We start from the raw sequence: 23,126 nt of genomic DNA on the forward strand, positions 1-23,126 counted from the left end.
TAGGTCACCAGATGTTTCAGGCACTAGTTCACCACTGAGTAAAGAATTACTGTGCTTGGTGTGTTCTCTCTGTTATAAGACATGAAAAATGTGCATCGCAAAATTATTACAGGAGGACATCCAACAACTGGTAAATACTAAGGGTTGCGTTTGTCTGTCACATGGCTACAACCTTCATCTGGTCTTCATTGAAAGCTTATGATATAATATGCACTGACGAAGCACAACATATTTCTAGCAAAATTATTGGGGTTTGTGTCTTTTCTATGGCAAACTGCATATACTGTAGAAACTGATCAACATGTTGAAATGGCAGAGACAAAAAGAAGAGCTGCAGAGCATGAGGCTAGTGGTGATGTCCACAAAGTTATCAGGCTTTGTGTCTTTCTTATGGCAAACAGGATGCAGAATGCCAAGCACAAATGCATTTCTATGCAGAGTGAATTGTGCTTGGGTGTGACAATCGCAAAACACACTGATGAACACAGTTATAGCATGATGAAGAAGAACATGAACTGCGACTCCCACCAAACATCAAGCCAAACACAGGAGGCTCATCCCAAGGTATCGAGAGGTAAGCATCAATATGGAGTCATTAACCAACAATACTGTGACTCAGCGGCATGTCAGTCACACTCCATGTTGCATTTTTTTGAGTCTCTCGATATGAAGACATAAGAGTAATTATAAGGCACACTTCTCTGCAAAGAAAGATCAACAACCAACTTTACACAAGCCCTCTGGTCTAAGCTGCTGTTTGTGAACTACTATTCTTGGAACTTTGATCTTGCAGCAGCCTGCTGGTAATGCAAACTACTGGGACTGGAACCTTGAGCTTGGAAGGACCGAAGGGACATAGGTTTTCTAGTGTGTATAATAAAGATGAAATTCCAAACAGAAACCATTTTTCCTTTAAAATACCCAATGTTTGTCATGCAGCCACATACACTCTCGCTGTGTGTCTGCTTGTACTGTTAAAAGGTAGAGAGTATTGGTAGAAATAAAATTAAGTCCAAATACCCGATTACTGATTCCTTTGCAAATTGTGAATTTGGACAAAGAAAGCAAGCTGTTTTTAATTAGCACTTTAGCTTTCCTTTCTTGAAGGCTCATTAATAGATGGAACATCTGGCAGGAAAATAGGTGTTGTAATGATGAAGACAACTGAGACATAACAAGGGCTGAGGTCACAGCTTGGGAAAACCCCTTTTAATTGCGGTAGGCAAAAGGAAAGATTTTAAAAGTAAATTATGGCCAAGGGGAAATAGGTAGGACCCGTGTCTATGATTGGCTTCTCAAGATAGACCTCTACTCTTCTTAGCAGCTGGTTCACACTGAACACCATCTTCTAGTGGTGCTGTTTCCTTTATAGTGTGAGACCAGGGGCCTCATGTATAAACGGTGCGTACACACAGAAATGTTGCGTAAGAACTTTTCCACGTTCAAATCGCGATGTATAAAACCTACACTTGGCGTAAATCCACGCACTTTTCCACGGTACCTCATACCTTGTCGTACGCAAGTTCTCCGCTCGGTTTTGCAGACTGGCGGCACCCAGCGTCAAAGTAGTGCTACTGTTCCTGTGTGGTTACACCTTACTTTCCTGACGCGGCTTTATAAATACACCGAAACTAACCGCATATTGTTTATTAGTGTAATGCATCTGATTGTAATTAACTCGTAACAATATAATGGTAGAGGGAACAGCCATAGTATTCCAAATACCATAACTGCTTTAGCGTTGTTACTCTCACTTCTTCTTCTTCTTCTTCTTCTTCTTCTTCTTCTTTTAGCTCCTCTTGTTAGGAGTTGCCACAGCGGATCATCTTTTTCAATATTTCTCTCACTGCACCACTCAGAGTATTTATATCACTGAGTGTGATTTACAGCAGCAGCTGATCGGAAAGAGAATTATCGGTATACGGCATTAAGCACACGCTGTCTCTGCCACTGCAAAACGTTTTAAAGCCTTTCCTGTACGGACCTCGAGGTTCAGAAACAGAAACGATATCATTTATAAGGTGAAAGTTTATTAAATTATACAGATAAAACTTTAACTTCATTTAAATAATCTATACTCTTCACTGGGAATGTCGTTAAGGATAGAATAATTAAACATGTACTACGAAGATATTTCAATGTTCTTTAAACGTTTTGAAGAATCAGCGCTAAGCTTACAGATGGCTTAACGTCTATTACAGAGCTGATTGTATGGCGATCGGTTACTTGGGGAAAGAAAAACACTGACTGCAGTGATGGCTACGCCAATATATACTGAATATAAAACAGAAAGAGAAGATAACAACACAGCTAAAAACACAGCGACAAATTTCGGCAAAAGTTAAATGCTTGTGTCATGAGCACGAGGCGGCTATGCAGCCATCCACTGTGCATAAGCTACCTTACTGCCGGGCAGGCGAAGGAGCCACCGATTCTTCCTCTGCCCAGTGCCACGACAAGCCTAGAGCCGCCCCTGATTGTACTGCTGCAATAAATTATTTCATTGAAGTGAAACACATGTTTAATAACGTGCTTTAACTCCTATCATCATGAAAATGATATCACGTATACATCTCAGTATTTTAGTTATTCAGAGAACTGTAATATCACGAATGTAATTGATTCTGTGTCCAGTTGGAGGAAGAGAGCCGGTTTAAAAAGCAAGTAGTGATTCACACACATAGAGCACATAGAAGATCAAATACAAAACAAAGCATTTAATGTGCTACTTTAATTACGATGTGATTTGAGAAACTGGTTAATTAAACGATTTTAAGATGAAGTTTATGATGTTCTACTTTAATGACAAAATAAAGTACGTGATTAAAGTGGAAATGTCGAGATTGAAGTTGACATTTCGTGCTTTTTCCTCATTGTGTGCCTTTTTTCTCTGTACCCTAATAAACTTTCATATGACACTCAGACAGTGGGCTTACAACTCGGCTTTTCACGGCGACTTTGATATGTGACTTCTTTTTTATTTCCGGCACGGTGCGATTTTATGGATGTGAGCTTTCAAGTTTCTCCAACACGCAATGTCACTCGATCAACTTCCTTTTGTTGATTATACCACGGCTTATTTGAACAAATAGTGTTTTTCCTTTGCCTCCACTTGGTATTCGCTGAAATTCTTATATTTTCCCCGTGCTTTTTCCATTGTCTTTTCACAGAAGGCTGCGCTTAAGGGCAATTTATATTGATTTGCATATTCAAAGAGGCGTAATTCTGGGAGAATTTGGGGCATTACATAATGCGCGTGCACGAGCGTTAGTTTTCACGCTGGTCGGGATTTATGTAGCGGAAGAACGTGGAAGTTGGAGTACGCACAGATTCCTGCATCTGGATTTTTCTGTGCGTAAGCACATTTCAGCTTTTGTGCTTACGCCATGTTATAGTGTGAGTTCTACGCACGGCGTTATACATGAGGCCCCAGAAGAGGCAGGTGGAAGTGATGTTATGTGTTTTCACCCATTCTACTCTACTCCAAGGATGGAGATGGGAGGTTCATTACTCTTCGTCTTCCTCTAGTATTCACCCAAACAAGACCCTGTAAGGCACTCACAAGACTCACATCAGTGTTTTATAAATAGCAAGCAGATGCTCCAAATGACCTTTCATGCTTTACCTGCAAATCTCTCTGTGAAATTGGACTATCAACCAATGTTTTAGTTGTCCATTGATGGCCTAATACCCTAAATCCAAATCACACACTCCCTTCACCTTCCTCTGCTTTGCAGTGTTTTTTGCTACAAATGTATTCATTTGTTTTCAAATAATAAGGCAATGACAACAGAAATGATAAATCATTAGAAAAGCATTAAAAGCATGCAATGAAAATGGCAACTGCCTGAAAATGTACAGCAGAAAGTGAGTTTGTAGTCTGAAAACAAGGCAAAGCAGGTTATTTAACACAAGCGGTAAATAGAAAATAGAGTTAAAATTGATGTTTTGACCTGGGGGTCTTCTTTCAGAAATAAGCCGAAAAAGGAAAGATAAAAAAGCTAAGTTGGCCATTTTTTAATCTTTTATCTTATTTTCAATGACCTTAGGTCAAAACATCAATTTAAGTTCTATTTTCTATTTACAGTGTCTATTCATAATCCATTTGTGTCCTTTGCCTGAAAATGCAATATGTACTCTCAGAAGAGATAGCGTGAGTGCTACAACACTTGATATCAGGTACTTGTTGGCTCCCAGCAGTCATGGTGCTCCTAAGCAGCTTTAAGAGCCATTTTAATGGTTTAGCTTTCTATCATTCGTCTTGTTTCTCCCCTACACAGTTACTACTCTTGCCTCCATCACACTCAACACCATGTTGCCTATACTAACCAATGGGAAACATAAATGGAATTTATTATTGACAATTCCTACTTCAATATATTTTGTGTAGAGCATGTCTACATAAGCAGTTTGAAACTTGTATACGAGCATAAGTATTTTGGGAGCTGCTCAGGTGTATATCCCTAGGTAACAAGGCAATTATGGGACAGCAGTCTGGTAAGCCTGAAATTATTCTGTCAGAATCCGGAACTAAAGACCAGTTGACGCTACCATTCCAAAAAGAATATACTGTACCTCTTTTTTAAGTAATAACTCATATTTTCTTTATCCTACCTGTTAAACATATTACAACTACCGCAAATAAGGAGGGAAGGGTAGGTGAATGTTGGGTTATTGATGTGGTGGGATTTGGAGGGTGTTGGTCATAAAGTCTTATTTATATGTGCATGTTCTTCTTTTCAAGCCTGCCTAAGTTGGGTTAATTTCCAAATGTCTGTTAATGGTGTTTTCATTACATTTCAGCCAGTTCTCTGGTACTTTTAGTGTTAGCCTTAAATTTTACTTGCACTGAATCCCATTTAAATGTGTGTCTGGTCAAACGTATATGTGTTCAAGACCCAGAGAGTTTTAGTTCAGAGAGCCTATTGATCTTGACTTTCTCTTTTTTTCTAATTTTCTGTTTTCCTCGAACTTCTTCCTATCTTGTTTAATTTCTGTTTAACAAATTCACTCATTCTTGACCTCTTTAGCATTGCTCTATGTAACAATATATTTAAACTCCAGAGCCCATCTTTGTGTTTTTTCCGTACGTGCCATGGCTTCTTTCAACATCCCAAAAGTATGCATGTTAAATTACATTACAATTACAATTTCCAAAAAACATATCCATTTGTTTTTAATTGCTGGCTATAAAATCTTATTAAAATTGAAAATGTCTGATATGATTTATCTTAATGTCACCCATTACATAGATCAAAGATGACATTTGACTATACAGTACATTTGTGTATTTAAACAACAGTATCAGTGGAATACAACAGATATCAATCAAAAATGGCCACCACAAAGCATGTTGTTTTTCTACTGCATGTATTAACCAAGGTGGGGTTGGCAAGACATTTAAAATCTATATTTACATTCACATTAATTCTGCCCTCTATTTCTAGAAATAAATAATATATCATCAATATAATAAGAAGCAAAGACATACAGTGATCCCTCGCTATATCGCGCTTCGACTTTCGCGGTTTCACTCCATCACGGATTTTAAATGTAAGCATAACTAAATATATATCATGGATTTTTCGCTGACAATGGATCTTTTAATTTATGGTACATGCTTCCTCAGTTTGTTTGCCCAGTTGATTTCATACAAGGGACGCTATTGGCGGATGGCTTAGAAGCTACCCAATCAGAGCATGTATTACGTATTAAATAAAACTCCTCAATGATATACTATGTGCTTCCCGAGCGGTGCTTGATTGTTTGCTTTTCTCTGTCTCTCTCACTCTCTGACATTCTCTGCGCCTGACGGAGGGGGTGTGAGCAGAGGGGCTGTTTGCACAGATCCTGTTTGCCTAGAGGATACGGACGCTCCTCTAAAAATACTGAAAGACTACCTTCACATTGCTCCCTTGTTTGCGGCCGCTTTATCGCGGTGCGCATACTTAAAATCCCAACAGCACGTATTGATTTTTTGATTGTTTGCTTTTCTGTCACACTCTCTCTCTCTCTCTCTGACATTCTCTGCTCCTGACACGCATTCCTTTGATGAGGAAGATATGTTTACATTCTTTTAATTGTGAGAAAGAACTGTCATCTCTGTCTTGTCATGGAGCACAGTTTAAACTTTTGACTAAAGGGTGTTATTTCATGTCTAGAGGGATCTAATAATGTTACCAGTGTGGGAGAGTTTATAAGGGCTTAAAATATATAAAAATAACCATACAAACATATGGTTTCTACTTCACTTCTACTTTACTTTTCACCCCCACGATCGAGGACGGATTACTGTATATACAAAATTATTCAGGGCACATAGAGTGATGTTTAAATATCTTAGGGTGACTTTTTAATATACACAGTAAAGGATTGCCAGCAAGCAAATGTAGCACTGCTAGCACTGGACTGGAATGTGGAGCAACATAAATCTGTAATAACATGGCCACATGGAGATAGACAGGCTAACATCAGTAGTTAAACAACATATTTGTATGTTGTTGGTGGTAGATGGGGACCACCACATGGACAGTGGTTTCTGTAAATGTATGTACAAAGGTACCCTCCAGTAAAACAGTATGTAAGAAGAGCCATGATAAACTGGGTGGCAGTTGCCAACAGTCCATAAGGGCTAGTGAGGGCAGTAGAGGATCGGTGGTGTCCTGTTTATGAAAGGATGAACAGTTCACGTAAATATGGCTCAGATGTGTAGTTTCTTCAGTTGCCACAAGGGGGCACTATGGACTGACAGCCATGCAATTGTATAAGAGCTTTGACTCTGGAGTGATTCCTGAATTAAGCTGGAGAGCACCTTGAGCTGAGACTTAAAAGGTCGTTCATTATTTTCTGGACTTTGGAAATAAGTTGGCACATCCATTTTATGACCCCAAGATATATAGCATGCTAACGCTATTCTTGAAGCATAAACTTTTATTGGACATAAAGAATGTCCAAGGACCTGGATGTTTTAATGTAATTTGAAAGGATTTAAAAATAATTCATTCCGTTTAACTTCCAGTAATGTGCGTATTTTATGAACTTTGTTAAAGTGCGAGTTATTACTTAGTAAATGTTTATGTTCAATTACAGCCCATATTACATTTTATATTGGGTGTGTGTCAGAGTTCTTTTAGCCTTTTTTCTCTCATGTAACCTCATTGTACAGTAAAATATCACCTTTGATAACTAATGCAGAGAATTTGGCAATATCATGTATCTGCAGTATTAATTAGTTATACTTACTCACTGTAGCAGATTTTGAGGAGGGCACTGTGCCAGTGGAATGTTTGACAACAGTCCTTCCCAGTTTGCAATCCAGATCTTCCTGGGAATAATTTGGTAATGATGAAGGCTACAAGATTTTTAATAGTCAAAAAGTGTGAAACCATTAGTGATTAAAATATTAAATGTGGAGTTTGCCAAAATCCTCCAAATGTTCTGAGATGTTTCATGGAAGAAGGGAGACCTCATGTGGCAGTGAAATGTTATCTATTTATTATTTTGCTTCTCTGAACAACACTAGCAGTATTTTTTCACTATACTCAACTGAGTATTAAAATAATTTTTTTTAGGAATTGAAAGACGATTTAGAAAAATTCCTAAAGACTGAAAATCTTTCTTCTACACCATGCCAAATGCCAGAAATGTCATCCTTCAATACATGTTGAATAAAGGTTTATGCTTCAAGAATAGGTTTAGCATGTCATATATGCTGGGATTATAAAAAAGGTGAATAAACACTGTAATGTAGGGTTGAGTGGTGCCCAACCCAGCAGCACTTAGCAAAAGGCAGGAATCATTGCTAGGTAGAGTACCAGTCTATGTCATACTACATACATACATTTTCACTTATCCAGGGTCAATTCAGAGTCTTTAATTGACAATTAGCTTAACCTGCTTATGGAGGAATTAATGACACCAAAAGAAAAGTAATAAATCAACATGAATCACAACTCTTCATAGACAAGCACAAAATTACCACCCAGGTCAAGGCACTGGAGAGGCCAGATAGCACACCTAAACAATCTCCGACTACGTCTTCCTGCAAAACTCAGTAATCGAGTTCTGCCCTTGTGATTTGTTGGTTTATGACTTGTGGATCCACCTATTTGTGGGTTAAATGGAAATTAGTGTGTGGGTTTTGCGACATATTGCAGACAACGCTATTGCCCTACTACTTAAATAGTCTACAAATCCTAGCAACCCTGGAAGTACTGCACGATTGGGCAGCTTTATTGGGTTCTGTGAGGGTTGCTGGGTGAAAGATTAGAGCCAAGCTGGCAGGATCATATTCGGTGCTGTCTTTTGGTTTCAATGCTTCAGTTCACAATTGGCTTACAATCACAGCCTTCAGATTACAGTTTCCTCTAGATTTATGTTCTTATCCTGTGCCCGCTTGTTGCTGTAATTTCTTGTGGGTTGGAAAACATCTTCGGTAGGACAAAACTTTACATATCTTTCAGGATACCACTCACAGGGGATTTAAATTCATGACTACACCACCCTTCATCTGCATCTAGGAAGCTGGACTGTGTGTCGTGCTTATTGTTTTGTACTTAGTGTTATGTTGGATTTCTTTTGTATCTGTAATATTGATCATTTTTGTCATTTACTACCATTAAATAAACACACAAATTTATCAAAATTTAAATTTTGTTAAAAAGTTGCAATTCACTAAAGAACTGCTACTGAGCTATGCACTTTGTCTGGGGGACGCCACGCATCTTTGTCTCGACTGCCAATCTTACACACGATTTGATTGCACAGTGATCATTCTATCTCATGTTGTTTGCCACTTTTTACATCTTATTTAGTGCAATGAACTTAGAATATACAGTAATTATGAAACCAAAATGTATTCAAGGATTTTCATATTCATGCGGGGTCTGTGCCCCTAAGCCCCATGAATCGCAAGGGATTACTGTACTGGTTTAGTTTATATTCTGCCTTTCATAGAAAGTAATATAAAGTAAGGGTCTGATAAGCTTAGATGAAGGACAATTAAAACATTTGTCAAATTATTTGATAAAATAACAAACCTATTTATTTTAATGTGTAAACTGATTCTAATTCTATGTCTGTCATTTTACAAAATATCTATTAATTTTTATAAAACAATAGAGCTAGTTTGGATTACAGTGGCATAGTGATTAGTACGTCTTCCTCACAACTGCATAGTCTGGGGGTTTCAGTCCCTGCCAGGTTACTGTTTGTGAGACATCTATATATTCTCTTTATTTCATCCTGGGTTTTTCAAGTCCAAGTTTGTTTTTCTGTGTACTTTGTAAAACAATATTTGCATCTGTCTCCTAAGGAAAGTAATAATGATACAGTACCAACTTTTACTTTTTTTTTTTTAAACTTTTACTAAAAAATATGCAACAACATCTACAGCTTTTGTTATAAGGAATGACTAATGATAACCTTACAACCTGAGGACAGGAAATATCTCTGATTTACTTGTACAAGTGTGAATGGTCCTGTATCATCTAACAGATGGGCGGTCAGTGTGAAAACAACTGTGCATGATGGCTGAGCTCTTTAATAATATGGCTTGGACCTGTGTGCAAACAGCAATTGTAAAAAAACTACTAGTCACATCTATAACTTATTTGAAAAGGTGAGGGGGCATTTCATGGCTTATTCAACACATTTGGCAAATGTATTACCATATTTTCAGATGCACCCAATGCGAAACACACCAACTAACCTCTTAGGTTCTTTTCTTGATGAGGGATAGAAAGAAATGTCAAAACCAACCATGTACCTGATAGAAATTTTATGCCCCATGAAGGGATATCATACTGAGCCCCCCTCCCTGACCAAACCATCTCTATACAATAGCTGTATCACCACTACAACACCCCCTGCTCACTGCGCTGAAATCCAATTGGAGCTTTTGATAATTTGCCTATGCAAGCTGGTATAGCTCTAGTTGAGTCCCATGTATACTAGGGCTATCAAATTAGCCAAAAAATAAGGCTTGAAATGTTAAAAAATAATATTAGCATATATTCAAACTTAGGTTAATGAGTCTAGGTGTTGTTTTTTGTAAGTACTTTTCTAATATGTTATTATTACATTAATGGTGCCAACATCAACAACAAAAACGAGCAGAAAAAAATAATAGCAATACTTGGGCAATTTGAATATAAGCATCTTGTATTCAGTCTTGAACTGATGACTGGGTGAACAAAACCTTTTTAGGATAGTGAGGCATTAATTCACTCTCAAAAATTTGCTTAAATCCATGCCAGCCATCTTCACTGGCACCACATTTTACTGCATTATTATTCATATTTGGATTATTTTTATTCACAGTATGTCTGAAAAGCATGAAGTTCTTATGAAACTGTTGCATAGATACTGCGGCCTTTAAATGTAAGGGGCGCATGAAAACATCTGTACATTCTAAGTGGCATGAACAAAAAGAAATTTGTACATATGTCCATTACTGCATGTAATGCATATATGCTGCCCAGAAGAAGTTGGCAAAGATTTTATTATTATTACCCTGCTAAGTAGCTTTTAGCTCCATAAGGTGAGAAGACAATCTCTTTTATATAAATTGAGGCACTGTGGTTCAAGTGAATAAGATGATCTGAGTGTGGCATATGGGTTGCCTCTGAGCCTAGGTGAGGCAAAGCCAGGCCACATCTATGAGCCCCAGAAGTGACGAAGCAGCTGGGAGAGCGTGTCGTCGCTGAATATCCGAGTGGTGGTTGGAAACAGCTGAAGATGCCAATGGTCCTTTTTAGGGCTACTTATTAGCTATCAGCATTAAGAAAGGTTAATTCCATCCCACGGTCTCCCACACCCTTAGGTTGTTAGGCCGGAGTTATACTTCACGCGACGCATGATGCAGCGGACGCTCCAGCTACGCAAACGTTGTAGTGTTTATACTTGCGCGCGTACTTTACGTAAATCTGGAGGAATCCACCAGGTGGCAGTGCGAGATATTATAACGGTGAGAACATGTTCAGCTTCTCTGTGTTGTGAATTGCCTAGAACACTCATTAAATTCAGATGACACCTTACCGCAATATCTCTGAAAAGGATGTTTATTGATTAAATCCATCAATCCAGGGATGTGTCCATTCCAGCAAGCATTGGGCACGAACGAGAAATAGTCCCTGGACGAGGCCTCAGCTCATTGCAAGGTGAATACAAGCACTCGCATACACTAGCGTCATTTTAGCGGCACCAAATCCCCAAATCTGCATATTTTTGGAAGGAAACCGGAGCACAGTGTGGAATACAAGCAGGAAATACCAGCAACATAACTCCCTGCGAGACAGGAGTGCTATCGCTCCACCACCGTGACACCCCCATGTGTGTAATTATTTCCCCATGTGTGTAATTATTAACAGTATTCATTATTTAAACGAAATTATATGTAAAATGTAACATACACACTTTAATGCATTTCATCATGAAAGTGATATCAAGTATAAATCTAAAAATTCTAAATGTGCAGAGAGTTGGAATATCATACATTTAATTTGTTCTGTGTGGTGATCTATTGCTGCTTTCCGCTGCTGTCAGGTCCAAGAAGCTCGTAGCGCTTAAAAACTGGGATGACGTTTACGATGGTCTGCATTAATGATAAAGTAAACTACGAGGTTAAAGTGGACATTTCGAGATTAAAGTCGAAATTTCCTCTTTAATTACAAAATACACGTTTTCACCGTGTCCATTATTTTTTTCTCAGTGGCTCAAATATAACGCTATACATTATGCTGCTGTTGTTAAGTTGCAAAAATAAAAAAGTAAAAAGACGGCACAAAAGATGGTATATGAGACTTTTAAAATATATCGTATCATTACGTTCGGGAATATGCGACACTTGAATATAAAAGCACCACGAATGCATCTGTATATTGGCATTTTGCTTCACCACATCGAAGCATTCATCCCGTAGGATCTGCATAGAGGCTTTCTGTCACATGTAGATAGTAAACAGAGACTCTGACGTCACGTTCCGACTTTTATCACACTGCGCCCCCCGAATTTTTGCTGGTACTGCAACTTAATTTCTGAGGACCTGCTCAGAGGACGCATGAAATGAACGCTGGGAACGCGTGGCAGCCATGATGCGGGCGCGTACGCGTTCTGAGCATGAAGTATAAATCAGCCCTTACAATATATACCAATACAAATACATTAAAATATTAAATGAAAAATATTAAGATTATATGATATACCTAAGATGTATGGAAAGAAAATAAAATGCCACACACCAATTACTATTTTTTTTTTTATTTATAATGCATGCTTATAGTACTAGGGTGTTGTACTGTGTTAGCCATTATGAATGTAGTGAAACGTCAAGCAAAATTACACCTTTTATTGGCTAACTAAAAAGATTACAATATGGCAGCTTTCAAGGCTTGCATATTGTAATCTTTTTAGTTAGCCAATAAAAGGTGTAATTTTGCTTGGCTTTTCACTACTAGTGCATGCTTAGTTACTCTTATTGAGAAAATGATGGAGAAAAAAGAAAATGATTGAGTAGGGTGTGTTTTAGCAAGTAAAAGTGTAATGAGTCATTTGTGCCCATGTTATTTATCCATTCTTTTACTTTACTTCTATCTTTAATTGTTGAATGGACAGGCAGTCAATGTAAAAGTAGTAGTTGCAGGTTGGAAAGGCTGGAAATGGCACAACAGGAAATGGTAAGAATCAATGAAGCTTATCTAAGAAGATCCCCTTCAAAAAGAGCAACAAAAAGATGAAAACAACAAAAAAATAAGATTGGTAAATTCAACAATGAATAGTCTGGTCTATATTGACCACATAGTCATATATTGACCACAATCTATAGCAGTGGTCTCAGACTCCGGTCCTGGACGGCTGCAGTGGCTGCAAGTTTTCATTCTAACTCTTTTCTTATTCAGTGACCTGGTTTTACTGCTAATTAACTTCTTTTGAATTAATTTTAATTGACTTGCTCTTTAAGACTCCATCCATCCATCCATCTTCTAACCCGCTGAATCCGAATACAGGGTCACGGGGGTCTGCTGGAGCCAATCCCAGCCAACACAGGGCACAAGGCAGGAAGCAATCCTGGGCAGGGTGCCAACCCACCGCAGGACTCTTTAAGACTCAGACCCCTTAATTGTTTCTTTTTCCTTAATTAGCAACCAAACAATAATGAGATACAAAATGAGCCAAAACATGACCAACAAAATGTGTCGATCATACAATATCTGAAAATAAAGAAAGGTGAAGGTCTCAGGAATGTTGATCTGCTCAGGTCCCCAAAACACTTTAGCAGTGCTCTTAGAAAAGAAAAAATCAAAATGTCTGCTATTGCACAGTGTGAGCAGCAACAAGCCATGGGATTAAAGAAATGGTTTAACTAACAACAAGATTTGGCACCTAATTAAGCAACTGCCTGGAGTGAAATTGGTTGGAGTTTGAGGCCCTGGGTTAGTTGGCTTTCTGTTGACTCACTCACTTCACATTTCATTTCTGTTTGGGTGCCATTTAAGGAAAGAAATAAAGCAATTCAGAGGAACGATGAAGAAATTCAAGGGAACAAATCTGAAGAAACAAGTCAATTAAAATGAAAGGAAAAACGAAAATGGATCACCAATTAAGAAAAGAGTTAGAATGAAAGCTTGCAGCCACTGGGGCCCTCCAGGTTCAGAGGTTGAGACCACTGGTCTATAGTCTATATTGACCACAGATTTACTTAGAACAACAGGTTGAACCTAAATCTGCAAGCTTTGTGATGGAATACAGTACTTCGAGTGTGCTTAGACAGACCCTAAAGACGTCTACCAGTAGGCTGTTCAAAATGTGTTTATCTGCTTCAGGGAGTTCTTTCTACCACTCATCTCCATAATCCGTCAAATGTAACACAGATTGTATATCTGCAGGAACACTTAGTAGGCCTGGAACTATTTGCTTGACTTTCATTTCTTCTTTCTTTGTATTAATTGTTCTCAGGAGTTATATATATATTTGATTCAGGACAATGTCTTGGAACAGGGAGTCTTGTAAATAGTTATTTGTATTTGTATTATTTTTTCCAAATCATAATTTATGCCCAAATTTACTTACTTTTATTATTTTTCTGTATTGCTGCGTGAGACTAGTACCGAAATAAAGTTGTTAGTTTTTCTGATTATTTTTGCTGCATGTTGTAGGGTTGGTAGAATATAATTTCTTCACCTTCCATTTGTTAATTCTAAGCAAGTGTTACAAAAGTAATTAGTAGCATATTTTGTTCCTTCTTGGTAGACATTAAAGTCCGTACACTCTTTAAAATAAAGGTGCCAGAGTGGTTCTTCAGAGCGATACCATATAGGAATCATTTTTGGTTCCCAAGAGACACATCCACATGAAGGTTCCAGAAATAAACTTGTATTTATTTAGACCTGTAACTGGCTCCATGCAGTAAATAACCATGAATAGATGGTTACAGATTTGTGAAATAGCGATGGGCCATAATTTTAAAAGGACTCTTGCTGCTTTCAATAACACGGGCTAAGTCCAGGTTTTCTTAATCCATTACTGTCCTGCTAGGTAGACTACTGCATTTAAGAGTTCTGGGAGTTTATTCTACATATTAGGAAGTATTTCAAAGCACAAAGAACCAACTTCATATACAAAGAACTCATCAAAGAATGAAATGGTGGCTTGTCAAGCAGTAGTTCTATGAAGAGTCACACAACCCAATAAAGAATCGTAAAACGCAGCTAATGAACCTTTAGTTTTAAGAGGGTAGTATGCTGAGACACGTATGCTCATAAGGTTCTATGCCAGTACAAAGTGATGATATCAATGAACATTAATAAATATCAGTTCCCGGGTTGTCACCTGTGCTAGGGAGTTCTGCAGTACTCTATGAACAGTATATTGCCACCCCAAAGCTCCGCCATGGGACCGAATTCTTGGGCTCTTCCCTACAGCAAATTCTTTCCATGGTGTTCTGACACAGATGAAAAGGCAAGGAAAATAAAAATGTCAGACCAGGGATGTAGCAGTTCAAGTGACCTGTAGCATAGCCAAGGCCCACTTGTTCTTACATTGCCAAGCTTCCCTGCTACAAAAGTAAGATAGCAAAGAAATATATAAAGGTATCAGGAGAAGAAATATTGTCAAAAAGAAGTATGCAAAGTTCAGACCAAAGAGTTCAAAACACACTGTCCCTAAAGCCTGTAAAAAAAAAACCTAAATCAAAGTTGAAAATTGTGAAACTAAGATTTTATTTTCCAGAATTGTACACATAAGAAAATCACACACCAGATCTCAAGAAAATATTCACAATCTTGGATGACCTGGAAATGAGCTGTATTGACCTTTATACTATTAGCCTGATAACATTGAAGGGTGCGACCTCCAGTCAACCCAACACAGAACGGCACCCAAGAAAAGAAACAAAAGAACATGATTTAATTTCGCCTACTTTAAAACATGTTTAAAGCTAAAAAATAAATGTTAGAATCTGCAACCTAAAAAATCTATACTTACTGTATGTGTAAAGATATGAGAAAAGAGGAAAAAGAAATAAATTCAAAATCAGCTGAAAACTCATGATCCATGGAAGAGACTTTAAATTAGTAGGTATGTTGACTGCCATTTTCTAAAAAGGCAAATAGGCAGCCATGACTACCTAAGATTTCTAGAGTATACATGGCGTAACAGTAGCCTAAAACAAGGTTTTTGTGTGGCATGTTGAAAAACCACTTGTAGTCTATCCATGCACTCAGTAGACTGTTTGCCTTTTTTCACAATGCACAGCTGAACACAACTGTAAGACTCCATGCCTCAATAGTCTTGTATCACTAACGCTTAGGATATTAGGAAATAAACTGAAATAAACTGACCCAATACCATAGTTTTGTAATCATTGTTTCAAATCATGGTTAGAAAGATACCTTTAAAAATGAATTGAAATGTTATTTTGTACCTCAGAGTTTAACACTTACATTCAGATTCCTAAACTTAATACAATTTCAGAAATTAATATTCATCCCTTTAATACATGTGATTAAGCTAAATTTAAGGTCAGATTGAATGGAAGTCCATTCCAGGAACATCAGGCACAAGGCAGTGAGTGTTGTGTGTGGTTCATCTCAGTCCACTGAAAGCCAACTGAAACTGCTAATCAATCTAACATGCACCACTTTCGGAGGAAATCTGAACATCTAGGAAATAACCATTTGAAAATGAGTAGCAAATGGAAATTCCACACAAAAAGTGTTTGTGCTTTGATTTGAATGGCAGGCTTTGGAGTTGTGAGATCACTACTGCACTGATCACTACACCACCCTACCAGCCTAGTATCATTTTATCAAGACATATTCCTGCTTTTTCTTTTTATTTTAATATTCCCTCTATGGATTAATTTTGGGGACACCATTTCTAACACAAGATACAATAAGGATAATGCTCAGCTTATATGAAAAAAATATTTATTGCGACAGATTGATTTAAGTTCCCATTCTAAAAATCCTAAGGGACAAATTGTTTAGTGTAAATGTATTCATAGGCAGAGATGATGCCACATATTCAAAGATTAACCTGACCCTTTATGTGATCTATTGCGCTGACACATTTTAGCATATGTTCTAAGAAGCGCATATGGTGCCAAAAGTAAAAAATTTATGATAGCTGATAGACTGTAGTTACCACTGTCTGAAATTTTACAATGTCACTGCTAAAAGTATGTCCTTAGGGTGAAATGAAACACAGAATGTAGAAGGCTCACACTATCTGCTAAATTCAAAAATATTAGTTCACCTTGAAGAATACACTTCAGAATATTTACCTATGATGCATGTGGGAAAAAGAAAGAAGAAGAGTAACTCAAAAGAATAGCAGATGACAGGCTGACTAAGAGAGAAGAGCGTGACATCTCATTAAACAATCTCTTCATTTTTTTATTCTTTTGATATATGGCTGTCATGTGTGACAAATATGCTACTGTAAATTCAAAACGTGCTCTGTTTTTGGCTCAGTAGGAGTTCAATGTCTAATTGTATATAAAAAGCTGGAAGTCAGTTTCTGTGCCTGTTTATTATAGAAAAAAAATAGCAAAAGTCTGCTTTGGTCCAAAAAGATGTTGCAGTCTGCATATCTGTAGTGCGTATACATTTTGTTATTCACAACCATGTTCAGAAGATATTAATCTTTGTCTCTGTGTTTGTTGTTGCATATGCCTATCACATTGTTCAGAACTCTTGTGCTGGTTGCTGTGCTTTGTTGCCTACAGGATGTTGCACATGTGGCAACTGACGACATAGTTGGTGACATCTTATTAAAGGATCTGGGTCAACTTTGTAAATTGTCTGAACTTTAAACATAAAGTAAGGAAAGACTTCACGCTACTAAATGGAATAAAAACAGTTTAAGAATTTAATTTGTTTTTTGGATTTACTGATATTGAGAGTTGGTTTAGTCCCAATGATATCTAAATGCCAATCACCTGACTCTTGCATCTTTGCTAGTGTTTGATTCAGTCACAATTTTCTCTTAATTTTGTCACTCAAACTGTCTTTCTCCAAATTTATTTTATTTTAAAAGTTTATTCATTGGTTGCAAACTCATTAACATTGTGCTGCATTGATGTGTTTTGTTGCATACAAGAAACAAAATCAAAACATTGCAACATTAGAAAAAATATGACAAGAACAGGCCATTCAGCCCAACAGAACTTGCCAATCCTTCCCACCTAATTTCTTTAAAATAACTTCAGGATGAGTTTTGAAGATCCCTAAAGTGCTACTTGTCTGTCACACTACTTTGTAACTTATTCCACATATTTATGGCTCTCTGTATGAAGAATGATTTTCTAAAATTTGTGTGTAATTTTCCCTTAACAAGGTTCCAAATATGTTCCCGTGGTCTTGTTGAACTTATTTGAAAATAACAGCCTGGATCCACTGTACTACTTCCCTTCATAATTTTATACACTTTAATGAAGTCACCTCTTGATATCCGTTCCTCTTTCAGTTTCTCCTCAAAGCCCATACCTCTCAGTCCCTTTATCGGCCTAGTTGTTCTTCTCTGGACCCTTTCTAGCACTGTTGTGTCCTTTTTGTAGTCTGGAGACCAAAACTGCACCCAGTACTCCAGATGAGGCCTCACCAGTGTATTATAAATCTTGAGCAGACCCTCCTTGGACCCCACACATTGTGCTTGTATTATCATGGTATTTCCCTCTACTTGCCCTTTTACCTGTTTCCTCAAGGGTAAGTGTTCTCGTCAAGTTCGTTATTGGGTTGGTCTACTGTTGCATTTTTAGATGAACACACACACACATAGATAAACACACACACACAGACCCTAACCACAACAGTGCCCCATGAATGACACACACACACACAGATTAACCCTTAGCACTTTAAACCACACAAATGCTATAGGAATAACAGCCTGTCATTCAGCACTTCAAGAGACTTACTTATTTTCGGCACGAACAACAATACGATGTTTAAGTGATATCTTAGACCTAAATATTACTTTTGGTCTACAAGACTACATTTAAACATACAAAGACTCAGCACTCTTGACTATAGGCCATTCATCAGCCAAGAATACCTTCTTTATCGTATTTGTTCCTTCTATTGAGTGTAGTGCTCTCACTCTCAGCCTTATAAACCTCGCAGCACATAAATAATGGCAAAAATCCGGCTGTCACCAGGTGCTCAAAGAAATCTAACTTATTACTTCAATCACTCTAGACATTAAGACAATGCATTGAAAGTTAAAAGCAGCATGGTATTTATTACAAGAATAATAATAATACCACAAGAACAAAGAATACTAGAAAATAGGTACTGATAGGAAAGTCTGAATATATATAGTCTTTAGAAAAAGCTTACGAAAAAGTTACAGATGACAAGGATGAATGTCCCAGGGAGGCATTTGATTTAGCAATTGATGTTCATGATGCCTTTCTGATGACCAGGGCCGTCTTCGTCCGTTCCTCTTCTTCTTTGCTTCTCTCTTCTTCTCCCTTTGCTTCTCTCTAACTTGCTTTCCAAACCAAGGCATATTTATTATGAAATGTCAAGCCTTAGTTTCACAACACATGCACCTGATTGGCTGGCTGTCCAAATGATTGATGAATTAATTCACTGTTTGTTTTCCCACACAACAAAACCTATGATGTACTCTGAAGTATCAGTAGTTCTTCCTGTCTCAGGCTATAAACCAAATTGTTGTTCCAGATGTCCATCCATAAAGTTATCAATAGCCTGAGGTATCAGCTCAGCATCCTTTCCCAGGCTATAAACCAAATTAGCACTAATCTATGAACAAAAGTAAGGTGTAAGGGAAGAAAACCTGCTTTAATTTGTCTTAGTTCATCTGTTGTCTTGTCTTGAACAAAATATAATGGAAACCAAAATGTACAGATTTTATACACCATAACAGTGCTATATAACATAACATTCTTTTAGCCTTTTTAATGGTTTCTGTACACTGTAATGATGTACAAGGGGGAGACCCAAAAATTCACAGAATTAAAAAAATGATGATATTATACAACTTACAACACCTTTTTCGTCACAACAACAACAACAACATTTATTTATATAGAACGTTTTCATACAAAAAATGTAGCTCAAAGTGCTTTAAAAAATGAAGAATAGAAAAATAGAAGACACAATAAAAAATAAAAATAAGTCAACATTAATTAATATAGAATAAGTAAGGTTCGATGGCCAGGGTGGACAGAAAAAACAAAAAAAAAACTCCAGAGGCTGGAGAAAAAAAATAATATCTGTAAGGATTCCAGACCCCTCTGGGCAATCTACCTAACATAAATCAAGCAGTCCTCTTTGTATTTATGGTTTTCATGGAAGGACTTGATGATGGTCACGTAGACTTCTGGCTTTCAGTCCATCAATGTTGGAGCATCATTAAGCTTTGAGTAGGTGGAGGTGGCGCAGGATGAATTGAACATACAGAGTATCAGGATTAAGTTAAGGTGAAGTTATAAAAAGGCCATGTTAAAGTAATATGTTTTCAGCAGTGTTTTAAAGTGTTCTACTGTATTTGCCTGGCGAATTCCTATTGGCAGGCTATTCCAGATTTTAGGTGTATAACAGCAGAAGGCCACCTCACCACTTCTTTTAAGTTTAGCTTTTGGAATTGTAAGGAGACACTCATTTGAAGATCTGAGGTTACGATTTGGAATATAACGTGTCAGACATTCCGATATATAAGATGGAACGAGATTATTTAAGGCTTTATAAACCATAAGCAGAATTTTAAAGTCAATCCTGAATGACACAGGCACCCAGTGTAGTGACATCAAAACTGGAGAAATGTGTTTGGATTTTCTTTTCCTAGTTAGGATTCTAGCAGCTGCATTCTGCACTCGTTGCAAGTGATTTATGTCTTTTTTGGGTAGTCCTGAGAGGAGTGCGTTACAGTAATCTAGTCTACTGAAAACAAAAGCGTGAATTCATTTCTCAGCATCTTTCAATGATATAAGAGGTCTAACTTTAGCTATGTTTCTTAAGTGAAAAAATGCTGTCCTAGTGGTCTGATAAATATGCGATTTAAAATTCAGATTACAGTCAACGGTTACCCCTAAGTTTTATGCAACAAGTTTATTTCTGATAACCTCATTGAATCCATTATTTCCAATTACTAAAATTTCAGTTTTCTCTTTATTTAGTTTGAGAAAATTACTATTCATCCATTCAGAAATACCAGTAAGACATTGTGTTAGTGAATCGAGAGAGTCTGGGTCATCAGGTGCTATAGATAAGTACAGCTGTGTGTCATCAGCATAGCTGTGGTAGCTCATGTTGTAACCTGAGATAATCTGACCTAACGGAAGCATATAGATTGAGAAAAGCAGCGGACCCAGGATAGAGCCTTGTGGAACACCATATCGGATATCATGTGTCTTTGAGATGTGATTACCACAACTCACAAAGAATTTTCTACCAGCCAGGTAGGATTCAAACCAATTTAAGACACTGCCAGAGAGGCCCACCCATTGACTAAGGCGATTTCTAAGAATATTGTGATCAATGGTGTCAAATGCAGCACTCAGATGTAAGAGGATGAGAACAGATAAATGGCCTCTGTCTGCATTTACCCGCAAGTCATTTACTACTTTAACGAGTGCAGTTTCTGTGCTGTGATTTGTTCTGAAACCTGACTGAAATTTATCAAGAATAGCCTGTTTATTGAGATGGTCATTTAATTGCAAAATGACTGACTTCTCTAGAATTTTATTAAGAAGGGCAGGTTAGAGATGGGTCTAAAATTTTCAAAGGCAGAGGGGTCAAGATTATTTTTCTTAACACTAGAATTACCAGAGCCTACGAAAAAACTCGTAATTCCGTCCCACCTTAAATAAACTTCTTAAAATCGTTCACAGCTCTCCACCAGCGTCTTTTGTCATCTAAATGTGCTGATAAAAATCAGGCTGCAAGCAGCCGGCTATTCCATCCCCCCACCGACTTAGAACGTGCACAAACTTCTCCCAGCTCATGCCTTGATTGATTATCTGGGAGTGAAATGGAGTTTTAGAGTGGAAAGAATAGATCATTATTTGGAATACACGCATTTCACGTGTGTTCCGTTTCTACAGTAATCCGTGTAAACACATTTTTAAAACAGAAACGTTTTTCATATTGTAGTAGTAAATAACAAAATGTAAGCATAAACTATATAATGTATGAAGCCTGAAGTCCAAATATCAAACACTTCCAAAAAAGGTACACATATAATAGAACAAGTATGCTTTTATTCAAAAATATAACTGCAGAAAAAAGCCACCTTAGCATGCCACATTTACACATACTTACTACACGATAGCATAATGGTATCACCAACTGACTAGTATCCAAAAGGTCATGAGTTCGATCCCACATGGTTCAGTTTTGAGAAGTAAACTGCTCTTATTCTTACTATTTTAGTATAAAAACATGCATTTGATTTCAGTGTGTAACAGCCAATGTAATTTATGATACTTGCAAAGGTTAGTTTGGTTTTTATTCACTTTTCATTCTCAGTCTCAGTCGTGTTCAGGATCCTTCCCTACCCCCCATCTGAGAATGATCTTTTCACATAAAGATGCACTGTAGCTCTGCAGCGTACTTGTGACTGCATTCTCTTACCAATGCTTGCGAACTAAAGTGCCTGCGTGCACTTTTCGTGGCATTACCGTCTATTTTTGAGCATGCCCGTGTCGGCTCAAACACAGGAACATATGTTGGTGTACAAGAATAAAAACAAGTGCACTTTTATTCTAGACTATAAGTGAAGAAAAATAAAGCAAGTTACAGTAGGCGGTTGATCGACAGCTTGCGTGGTGCAATGCTAAGAACTGCTGATTTCCGATCCGTGCTATATAAAATCATCACATTCAAATATTAACAATTTCCACACACCCTTCCTACATTCACGACATGTGTACTTGTTGCAGTGTACACATCTCTCTGTGCTATGGTTCCTATTACACTGAATGAGCACCTGACATTGTACTTTCTTCCCTATATAAATAACATTCGAGTATAGCGTCTACAAATAAATCACATTTGAGTTATAGCGTCTTTATGTGAAAACAGCATTGTCAGATTTGGGGGATCGTGAACGCGACTGAGAGAATGGAACTGAATAAAAAAAGACTGAAATCAAATGTATGTTTTTTATTCTAAAATAGTTAAGTACATGCAATATTATTTGAAATCGCGTTCACGATTCCCCCCCATCAACTCAAATGTGATTTATTTGGAGACGCGCTATACTCGAATGTTATTTATATAGGGAAGAAAGTACAATGTCAGGTGCTCATTCAGTGTAATAGGAACCATAGCACAGAGAGATGTGTACACTGCAACAAGACATGTCGTGAATGTAGGAAGGGTGTGTGGAAATTGTTAATATTTGAATGTGATGATTTTATATAGCACGAATCGGAAATCAGCAGTTCTTAGCATTGCACCACGCAAGCTGTCGTATCAACCGCCTACTGTAACTTGCTTTATTTTTTCCTCACTTATAGTCTAGAATAAAAGTGCACTTGTTTTTTATTCTTGTACACCAACATATGTTCCTGTGTTTGAGCGACACGGGCATGCTCAAAAAAATAGACGTATAATGCCACGAAAAGTGCACGCAGGCACTTCAGTTATAAGCATTGGTAA

General features: G+C 37.5%; 1 protein-coding gene across 1 annotated transcript in view; it reads left to right on the top strand.

Moving 5' to 3' along the window:
- Nucleotides 1-23,126, top strand: part of gabra3 (gamma-aminobutyric acid type A receptor subunit alpha3) — a 556,236-nt gene that overhangs the window by 506,961 nt on the left and 26,149 nt on the right. The gene's annotated exons all lie outside the window — the stretch shown is intronic.

This window comes from Polypterus senegalus, chromosome 10 (assembly GCF_016835505.1).
Source record: "Polypterus senegalus isolate Bchr_013 chromosome 10, ASM1683550v1, whole genome shotgun sequence".
Taxonomy (NCBI): domain Eukaryota; kingdom Metazoa; phylum Chordata; class Cladistia; order Polypteriformes; family Polypteridae; genus Polypterus; species Polypterus senegalus.